The sequence below is a fragment of the Chrysochloris asiatica genome, unplaced genomic scaffold (assembly GCF_000296735.1).
Source record: "Chrysochloris asiatica unplaced genomic scaffold, ChrAsi1.0 scaffold00030, whole genome shotgun sequence".
Taxonomy (NCBI): Eukaryota; Metazoa; Chordata; class Mammalia; order Afrosoricida; family Chrysochloridae; genus Chrysochloris; species Chrysochloris asiatica.
In genome coordinates this window covers 16,115,039-16,124,529 of record NW_006408548.1, presented here as the reverse complement: position 1 = coordinate 16,124,529, position 9,491 = coordinate 16,115,039, and the positions used below count along the sequence as shown (strand labels likewise).

The following is a 9,491-nucleotide window of genomic DNA, read 5'->3' as shown; positions in this document are numbered from 1 at the left end:
TAATTGACTGTCAGTCATGTATTCGACAGAATCATTTTATGTGCACGCTTGATGTTGTCATTAGCTGTGGATGTGATGGGTATTGTAGTATAACCGGAGTGCAGATAATTTCTGACTCAGCTTTGTACATAAAGATACTGAGTTTATCCTATAGACATTTGTAGCAAGTAACATCTAAACAAAATTATGAATTATTTAACAAAACCTAAATAGATGTAATTATCATTGTTAAATAGGTTTTTAAATCCAAACTCAAAATGAAATAGTTTATTTTTCTATAGTCTCATGTAGCCTATTTGTTATTAGAGAATGTACATTAACTGACATAGATCTGGTCATTTTAAAATAAAGAAATCTAAAGATAAATTTTGAATTAATTATTCTAGATCAGCTATTACTTTATTATTTGATTCTGCTTCATCCATCCTTTCTTTTATGAGACTTGCATTCAGAAATAGTGTTCCTGTTCTCTATTAGATACACTATTAGAAATAAGGGAGTCCTGGTGTGGTGCCATAGATAAGCACTCAACCACAAGGTCAGTTTGAACTCCCAAAGCCAGCAGTTCAGACTCACCAGCTGCTCTTTGGGAACCTATACAGGGTTGCTATGAGTCAGAATTGACTTGATGGTTCTTAACAACAGTTAGAAATAAGAGTATTGGATAAGAAATGACAATAGTGATCTTTAAGGATCTGAATCTCTACTTGAAGTATATCAGAGTGGGTGGAGCATTGTCAGTTACCTTAGGCATATTCTCATAGCAGAAGTAGATAACATGAAATAGATAGATAGATAGATAGATAGATAGATAGATAGATAAAGTTATATTTAAGGATCTTGTTGTTGATATAAGTGTCATCAAGTTGGTTCTACCTCATATTGACCTTGTTACAGTGTTTCTGATGAGCAGCTGGTGGGTTTCTACCATCAACCTTGCAGTTAACAGCCCAGTGCTTATCATATAGTGCCAAATTTAGTAACTTATTTTTAAATAAAGATAAAATACCTACAAAGGCATATAAAACAGAAATTAGAGAGGAAATGAGTTAGACAAATTTTTGAAAGTTGATACCTTTGTTAACACTTTCTTCTTTTTTTTTACACCATCTGGGCGATGCTTCAGCAGAGGAATGCAGGTGAATCTTTGCTTCTGAGCTTTCATAAGGAGGATTGCTGGAAGCAGGTCACCTTTTGTCTCCCCATCATGATGGCCCTCTCTTCATTAGAGGTCTCGGTCATGTATGTGCTGGTCATTAAAGATCTAGAGCAGTATTCAAGAAAAGTCTTCATTCTGTTACCTGCTACTTTTCATATTATTATTTGTGGTAAATATGATACTGGAATTTGTTACTTTCATAGGGATGTGTGTGCTTCTTTCCATCATAGTTGAGGATGTAACTCTTCTTATTTTAACCAGTGTAAGTCTAGGTTATGTTGCAGCAACCCACAAACTCAGTTCTTGTGGCCTAGACCACAGTGATTTATTGATCACTTATTCTACATGACTATTTTGTATAGGCAGAGTACTCTACTCCATGTCACCTTCCCTCAATGACCAAGGCTGATGAGGGCTCTTCCATCTAGAACATCACTGGCCACTGTATGTTATTCTATCCTTCTACTGGAAATGACACGCCACTTCTATATAAACTCATTGACAAAATGAATTGACCAAATAGAATAAATAAATGCAGTGCTGTATCCTGGTATGGCACTGCAGGATAAGCACTGAACTGCTAACCCCAAGGTTGGCAGTTCAAACCCACTAGTTGCTCCTTGGAAACCCTATACAGGGTTATTATGTGTTGCAACTGACTCGACGGCACTTAACAATAACCGTGTCTATGTTATATTTAAGTACCGTTGAATCAATTCTGACTTACAGCAACCCTATGAACAACAGAATGAAACAATGCCGAGTCCTGCAACTTCCCCACAAGTTTTGTTATATTTGAGCCCATTGTTGTTTCCATTGCATCAGTTATCTCATTGAGGGTTTTCCTGTTTGTCACTGACCCTCCACTTTACCAAGTGGGATGTCCTTCTCTAAGAACAGATCCTTCCTGATCAAATGCCCAAAGTACAGGAGACAAAGTCCTTGCTTCCAAGGAGCCATCATGCCATGTTTTCCCAAAACAGATTTGTTTTTTCTTCTGGCAGTCTGTGGTATATTCAATATTCTTTTCCAACATTACAGTTCAAATGCATCAATTATTCTTTAGTTTTCCTTATTCACTGTTTAGTTTTTGCATGCATATAAGGAAACTGAATATATCATGGCTTGGGTCAGTCACACTCTAGTCCTCAAAATAAAAGTTTTGCTCTTGAACACTCTAAATATAAAGATAAATCACTTGGAACAGATTTATCTAACACTATGCTTGGAGTCCTGGTGTGGCACTGTGGGTTAATGCGCCAGACTGCAAAGTCATTTGAACCAGAAGATCATCAGCATTTCAAGCTCACCAGTTGCTCCTTGGAAACCCTATAGAGAGTCACTATGGGTTGGAATCAACTCAACGGCACTCAACAACAACAAAAATGCTTTATTTGATTTCTTGACTGCTGCTTCTTTGAGTGTTGATTGTGGGTGAAGTAAAATGGAATCTCTGACAGCTTCAATTTTATCTCCATTCATCATAATGCTATTTGTTGGTCTAGTTGTGAGGATTTCTGTTTTCTTCACATTGAAGAAAGGTTGTTGTCTTAGCTCTTCATCAGTAAGTACTTCTAGTCCTCTTCATTTTTCCTGATTTAAAACCATTCATTATCCTCTTTTTTGTTCAAATGACTGCCTCTTGGTCTATGTACAGGTTCGTTTTGAAAACTAGTGTTCTGGAATTCCCATTCTTCACAATGTAATCCTTAGTTTGTTATGATCCACAAAGTCAAATACCTTCGCATGGTCAATAAAACACAAGTAAACATCTTTCTGGTATTCACTGCTTTCAGCCAAAATCTATCTGACATCAGCATTGATAATCCCCTATTCCATATCCTCTTCTGAATTTAGCTTGAGTTTCTGGCAGCGCCTTGTCATTATACTGCTGCAACTATTTTAAGAATAACTTCAGCAAAATTTTACTTGTGTTTGATATTAATGATGTTGTTCTATAATATCTGAATTCTGTTAAATCACCTTTCTTTGGAATGAGCTCAAATAATGTATCTCTTTCAATTGGTTGGCCAGGTAGCTGTTTTCAAATTTCTTGGTATAGATAATTGAGCGTCTCCAGTGCTGTATCACTTTCTTGAAACACTTCAACTTGTATTCCTTCAATTTTTAGAGTCTTGATTTTCATTAGTGTTTTCAGTGTAACTTGAACTTCTTTCAGTAACATTGGTTTTTTGATCATATGGTACCTCTTGAGATGGCTGAATACCAACCAATTATTTCGGTACACTGACTCTGTGTGCTCCTTCCATCTACTTTTTTCTTGCTCTTTTTAGGCAGGCACTTGGCAAATTTATTGGACTCAAAAGATAAGAAGTGATGGCTTCAACATGAGAGCAGAGGTGGAAGGAGAGCCAGCAGCCAGTCGGCACCTCCACACCCAAGCCTTTTTCCCAGAACCAAGTGACCTACCTGCCCTCCACAGGGTCAGGACACAGGGAACCTCTGGTGTCCCACAGTGGAAGGCCAGGAGTGGACAGGAGAAGTGGATAGACCTTTTCATTGCCTAAGCTTTCAGAGGGGACTTTGATCTTTGTGTACAGGAGTGAGTCAAGTCCCTAACTGGCTGACATTGGTTCCCCCACCCACCCAACCTCTACTCCCCTGCCTCCTAAGCTCAGAGGGAAGGTGGTTCTGGCTTAGTTTCTGGTGGAGGAAGGAAGCTGAGGTCAGAGAACCCATTCCACACCTGGTCTGCAGCCCCTGGTCTCTGTTATGGTTTGACATGTTGGAATCCTGATTCCTATACAGATGGACATGTGATAGATTTGAAAGCAGAGTTCTCTGTCTTGTTAATAAAGCCTTATTAGTGTCTGAAGCCAATCACTTTGGACATAGTAGAGAGCAAATCAGGCACAGAAGCAGGAAACACAGATTGTGAAAGATCTACAAGAATCCAAAACAAGCTAACTAGAGAAAAGGACCATCTAGGAGCAGACTGAGAGAGAAGGCCTCTTCCCCAGGAGCCAGCGCCCTGAATTTGGACTGCGAGCTTCGAAAACTGTGAGAGAATCCATTAGTCTGTGAAAGCCATCCACTGTGTATTGCTACAGCAGCAGCTCTAGAGAATGAAAAAGGGACCGTGGGGGTTTCCAGTGGAGGTGACCTATGCCTCCCTAGCATGTCCCGGGTTCTGACTTCTAATGGTAGCCCTGAGCTAACCAGGGCAGTGGTCGCTGTGGGACAGCACTGTGGACCTATGGACACAGAGAGAAAGTGGAGCTCAGGCCAGTGACGGACATCAGTCCTTCTTACAAGCTGGGGCCAGACTGCGGGGGAACAACTTGGTGTGACCAGAAGGGGACAGCATGGCCCTCACAGAGGTGTCCAGCTTCACCTTGTCCAGGACATCTTGATGGAGGCAGGAGAGACCTTCTCCTGGTCAGCCAGGGACTGCAGCTTCCCTGTGCGGATGCAGGAAGTCTCCACATTGATGAGCAGCTAGCGAAAGCCACTGCTTTCCAGCACATTGAGGGTATGGATGGTGGCACCACCCAGGGAGCTGATGTTGTCCTTGAGCTTGTTTGGGTGCTGCTCCGACTCCACCAGCATGTTGGTGGCTCCCAGCAGGGTTTGAGCGCCGAGGTGGATCACCAGGCACTGCAAGAGCCCTATCTTTACACTGCCAGTAGCCAGGGTGTCCAGCACGGTGAATGTGTCTGTGGGGCCACTGCCACTGAGACTCATGCCAGCATGGATGAGATCCTCCTCCATCTTAGTGCAGAAGCCATGCTGCCCAGGAGCTGCATCAGCAGCCGGCAGCCATCCTCTACTTGGCTGTGTGTGCCCATGGCGTACTCAATGACATCCTCCCACACCACCACTGGTGTGTATCTTACGCAGTGGATGACTTTGGGGACCACCTGAAACACCGTCATCTTCTCGATGGAGCTAATGGTGACGTCGGCAGCGCAGGACACCACAATGTGTCGGACCTCAATGTTGGCGCTGATCTTGCACAGGAATGCAGGGGATGATGTGTGGTTTCACTGCAAGTTAGAGTGCGTTGCTGCCGTGCACTGTCTTCTTTTTGTCATCCCCATCTTCCTAAGGGCAGAGGCTGTGGCCAAGTCCATGTCTGGGGAGCTGGCCATTATCTTGTGGGCAGCTAGGATGCCTGCTGATATGAAGCCTTCAGCCACGACAAAGGCCAGCTGCCTGGCCCAGATGAAGCCCACACATGGTATCTGGTGACACAGGCTCACCGCCACCTGTCCCCCCTGCACGCCTTCTTCAATGCTTCCTGTATCACTTAATATTTTGCCCATAGAATCCTTCAGTATTTTAAGTCAAGGTTCTACTTTTTCTTTAGTTCTTTCAGCTGAGACATGCTGAGCTTGTTTTTCCCTTTTGTTTCTTTAACTCCACTTGTTTGCACTTTTCATTATTATACTTGTCTTTGTCTTCTAGAGCTGCTCTTTAAAATTTTCATAATTTCTTCCAATCACTTTAGCTTCTCAATGTTCAAGAGTAGATTTGATTGTCTCTTCTGACAACCATTTTGATTCCCCCCCTGTCTTTTTAGTGACTTTTTTTTTTTTTTTTTTTTGCCTTCTTCGTGTATGATATATACTTAATGTCATCCTACAACTCCTTGGGTTTTTGGTCATTAGCCTCTAATGAATCCAACCTTTTCTTGAGATGGTTTGTAAAGTCAGGTGTGATATTTTTAAGGTTACATTTTGAACTTGTTTTAACTTTCTTCAGCTTCAGCCTGAACTTACACATAAGCAATTGATAGTCTATTCCACAGTCAACCTCTAGTCTTGTTGTGACTGATGATACTGAACTTCTTCATCATCTCTTTTCGCAGATCTAGTCGATTTCATTCTTGTGTGTTCCATCTTGTAAAGTCTACATGTACAGTTTCTGTTTCTGTTGTTGTAAAAAGTTATTTGCAGTGATTCAGTCATTGGTTTTTCAAAAGTCTATCATATGATCTCCAGCATCGTTTCTATCACCAAGGCCATATTTTCCAATTCTTTTTCTTCTGACTTTTGCATTTCAATCACCGGTAATTACCAATATAATTGTCTTGATTCTATGTTTTATCAATGTCAGCCTGTAGAAGTTGGTGGTGGTTTTTAAGTGCTGTTGAGTCAGTTCCTATTCATAGTGACCCTGTATAGGGTTTCTGAGGAGTGACTGGTGAATATGAACTGTCAACCTTGCAGTTCAAACAGACCTTATAGTCTAGTTCATTATCCCACACTGCCACATCAGGCCTCCCAGAAAAGTTGATAGAATCCTTCACTTGCTTCATCATTGGCTTTAGTGGTTGGTGCATAAATTTGAATAATGTCATATTAACTGGTCTTCCTTGAGGTTAGCAGTCCGGTTCTTATCCTACAGTACTATACCAGGACTTCAGTTTTTCTTGTAAGCGTATGGATATTATCCTATCACAGACAGTATTGTTTTTCAAAACAGATCTTGAAATAATCTTTTTGATGATGAATACAATGCCATGCCTCTTCAATCTGTCATTCTCAGCATAGTAAACCATCTAATCCAGTTCAAAGTGGCCACGTTATCTAATGCCACAGATACTGATTTTTATGCATTTCATTTTCTTTTTTATGACTTCCAATTTTCCTAGATTCATACATTTGTACATTCTACCTTCTGATTATTATTGTATGTTTATAACAGTTTCTTCTCATTTTGAGTAGTGCCACATCAAATACAGTTCCCCAAAGCTCTGCTCCATTCATATCAGTAAGGTCAACTGTACTTTGAGGAGGCAGCTCTTCCCCCATCCTATTTTGAGTGCTCTCCAACCTGAGGGAGTAATCTCCAGGCTGTATGTATCATATAACACATTCCACTGCTATTCATAAGGTTTTCAGTGGCTAGCCTTTTAGAAGTGGTCCACCTCTACTTCTTCCTAGTCTGTCTTAATCTGGAAGCTCCACTGAAACCTGTCCATGGGTAGCTCTGCTGGCATTTAAAATACTGGTGGCATAGCTTCCAGCATCACAGCAACACACAAGTCACCACAGTGTGACAAGCTCTGGCAGTCAAGTGGTGACCTGTGTATATAGAAGTTTATCCCTCCCTTGGCTCTAGAGTCACCACAAATTGTTTCTTTTCCATGGGCATATGGTCCCCAATAAGGAGCTCTGGTAGCGTAGTGGTTACGAATCGGGCTGCGAACCACAAGGTCAGCAGTTCGAAACTACCAGCTGTTCCGTGGGAGAAAGATGAAGTGTTCTGCTCCCGTAAAGATTTGCAGCCTCGGAAACCCTGTACAGGGTCCCTGTGAGTCGGAACCAACTGCACGGCATACAGCCACCATGGTCTCCAATGCAATTGTATTTTACTATTGATTTTCTGTACAAAATGGAAGGATTCTCTCCAATCAATATCAAACACTATTGGACCCTTGCTGCTGTTACTGTTATTAAGTACTGTTGAGTGGGTTCTGACTCACAGAGACCCCACATAGGGGTTCCAAGGAGCAGCTAGTGGGTTTGAACCACTGACCTTGTGGTTTGCAGTCCAGTGCTCATCCTACAGCACTACACCAGGACTCAATTGGACACTTGTTGTTAAGTGTTGTTGAGTCAGTTCCGACCCATAGTGACCCTGTATAGCTTGAACCACCGACCATGCGATTCAAACTGACCTTGTAGTCCAATGCATTACCCACAGCACCACACCAGGACTCTTTAACAAGAGGATTTTGCAAAATCCCTCAAGCACAAACTGTTTTATTTGCCTGTGCCTTCTATTTCTTAATACCATTTTCCTCCATGGAAAATTCTCACAAGTTTCCTAAGGATTGTGGGAGAGATTTAGGGAAAAACATTATGTTCCACACAAAATTGTCTCTTTCAGAACTGAATGTAATCGTGACATACCTGTCATTTTTAGTTTTCCTCAATCTCCCCTCAGCCTTTCTGGACACTCCCCAAGAAGTTCTTCTCCCTTTTTATAGGAGGGATTTATTCTCAGACCTACACGTCTCCTATTCTAAATAATCATCGTGATTCCAATGAGGCATGTTGAGTCTTCATGTTGAGTCTTCATTTTCACTTCATGAAAATAGAAGTGCTGGCAGTCATCCTGATGCATCACAGTTTCTGCAGTGGAATTTCCTTTGAAGCACTTACCACTACTTGAAATTATTTCCTTAATTGTTTACTTTTCACTGTTTTTCTCCCCCACTGGTATATTAGTGCCATAAGTACACGGCCTCATTTGCTTCTGTATTCCCAGCATGCACAACATTGATTAGTATGATGAAAGTACTCAATTAATGTTTGTTGAATGAATCTATAACAAGTGACATGTATAAAAAGTAGGGAGGAAATATATAAGCATACATTTGTGCATGATGATTGTGTTGGATAATGTCACTGTGCAGAGACCAAAAACAAATGGAAGAGAAAATGCTTAGTTCAATGTTTGGCTGAGAATGTCCTAACAGACAACAAAGAAGGAAAAATTCAGTGGACATCCTTATCCATTCCATTATCATTCCATTTAGTAGAGGAGACCTTCTCTGAGCATGCAGAAGTATGCAGTTTCCTACCCCATCTATCTTGTTGTCTTTTCCTGTTTCCTATTGCCACACTTCTTCTCTTGAGCATGGAGAAATGATTTTAATACAGTAACAGCCTTTGGGCTTGGTTTGCCACCTAGTAAAGTGAATTGTTGGTATCTGCCAAGGGTAACTATTTGCTTCACTCAAAAGTTGACCCAACTTTAACTGGTTTTGAATTTTAAGTGTCAGCATTTCCGCATTCACCATATACCCCAGTGAAATAATAGATGCCTTCTTATCATCGTGAAATGATAAATTCTCCAATTATACTCACTCTTCACTCATCAACCTATTTAAATTCCAGAAATGGGGTACTTATGTGGAAGCTATTGTTACGTGAAAATGAAGGATATTCACACCAGATTACAAAGTGGAGAATGACTGTAATCATTACATAGCTGCCAAATTTCATCATTATAGAACTGCAGATTATTTCACTACATACTTGCTGAACCACTGAGAGTTGTGGTTCAGCTAAATTGACATTATAACATTAAAGCCATTGTTAGCTTTACCTCACACCTTGGCATCCCTACTATAAGACTTAACGGGATTAAAGTGCAAAACAAATCAGATGGTAGATTTTTACTGTTTTCATAAATGTGAAATGTTAGATAACGAGGTAGTTAGTGAGGAGTAGGTGTATGGTGAAACATTGTACTACTAACTGAAAATTTGGTGGTCTAACTCAACTACAGTCCTGATGTGGTACTGCGGGTTAATGTAAGGTTGGCACTGTAAGGTTGGTTTGAACTGCAAGGTCGG

At 40.9% G+C, this 9,491-nt stretch overlaps 1 protein-coding gene and 1 pseudogene across 5 annotated transcripts in view; one reads left to right on the top strand and one right to left on the bottom strand.

Moving 5' to 3' along the window:
• The window catches only part of RARB (retinoic acid receptor, beta), a 621,377-nt gene that overhangs the window by 457,236 nt on the left and 154,650 nt on the right, over positions 1–9,491 (top strand). The window lies entirely within an intron of this gene.
• LOC102811841 lies at positions 4,419–8,047 on the bottom strand (annotated as a pseudogene).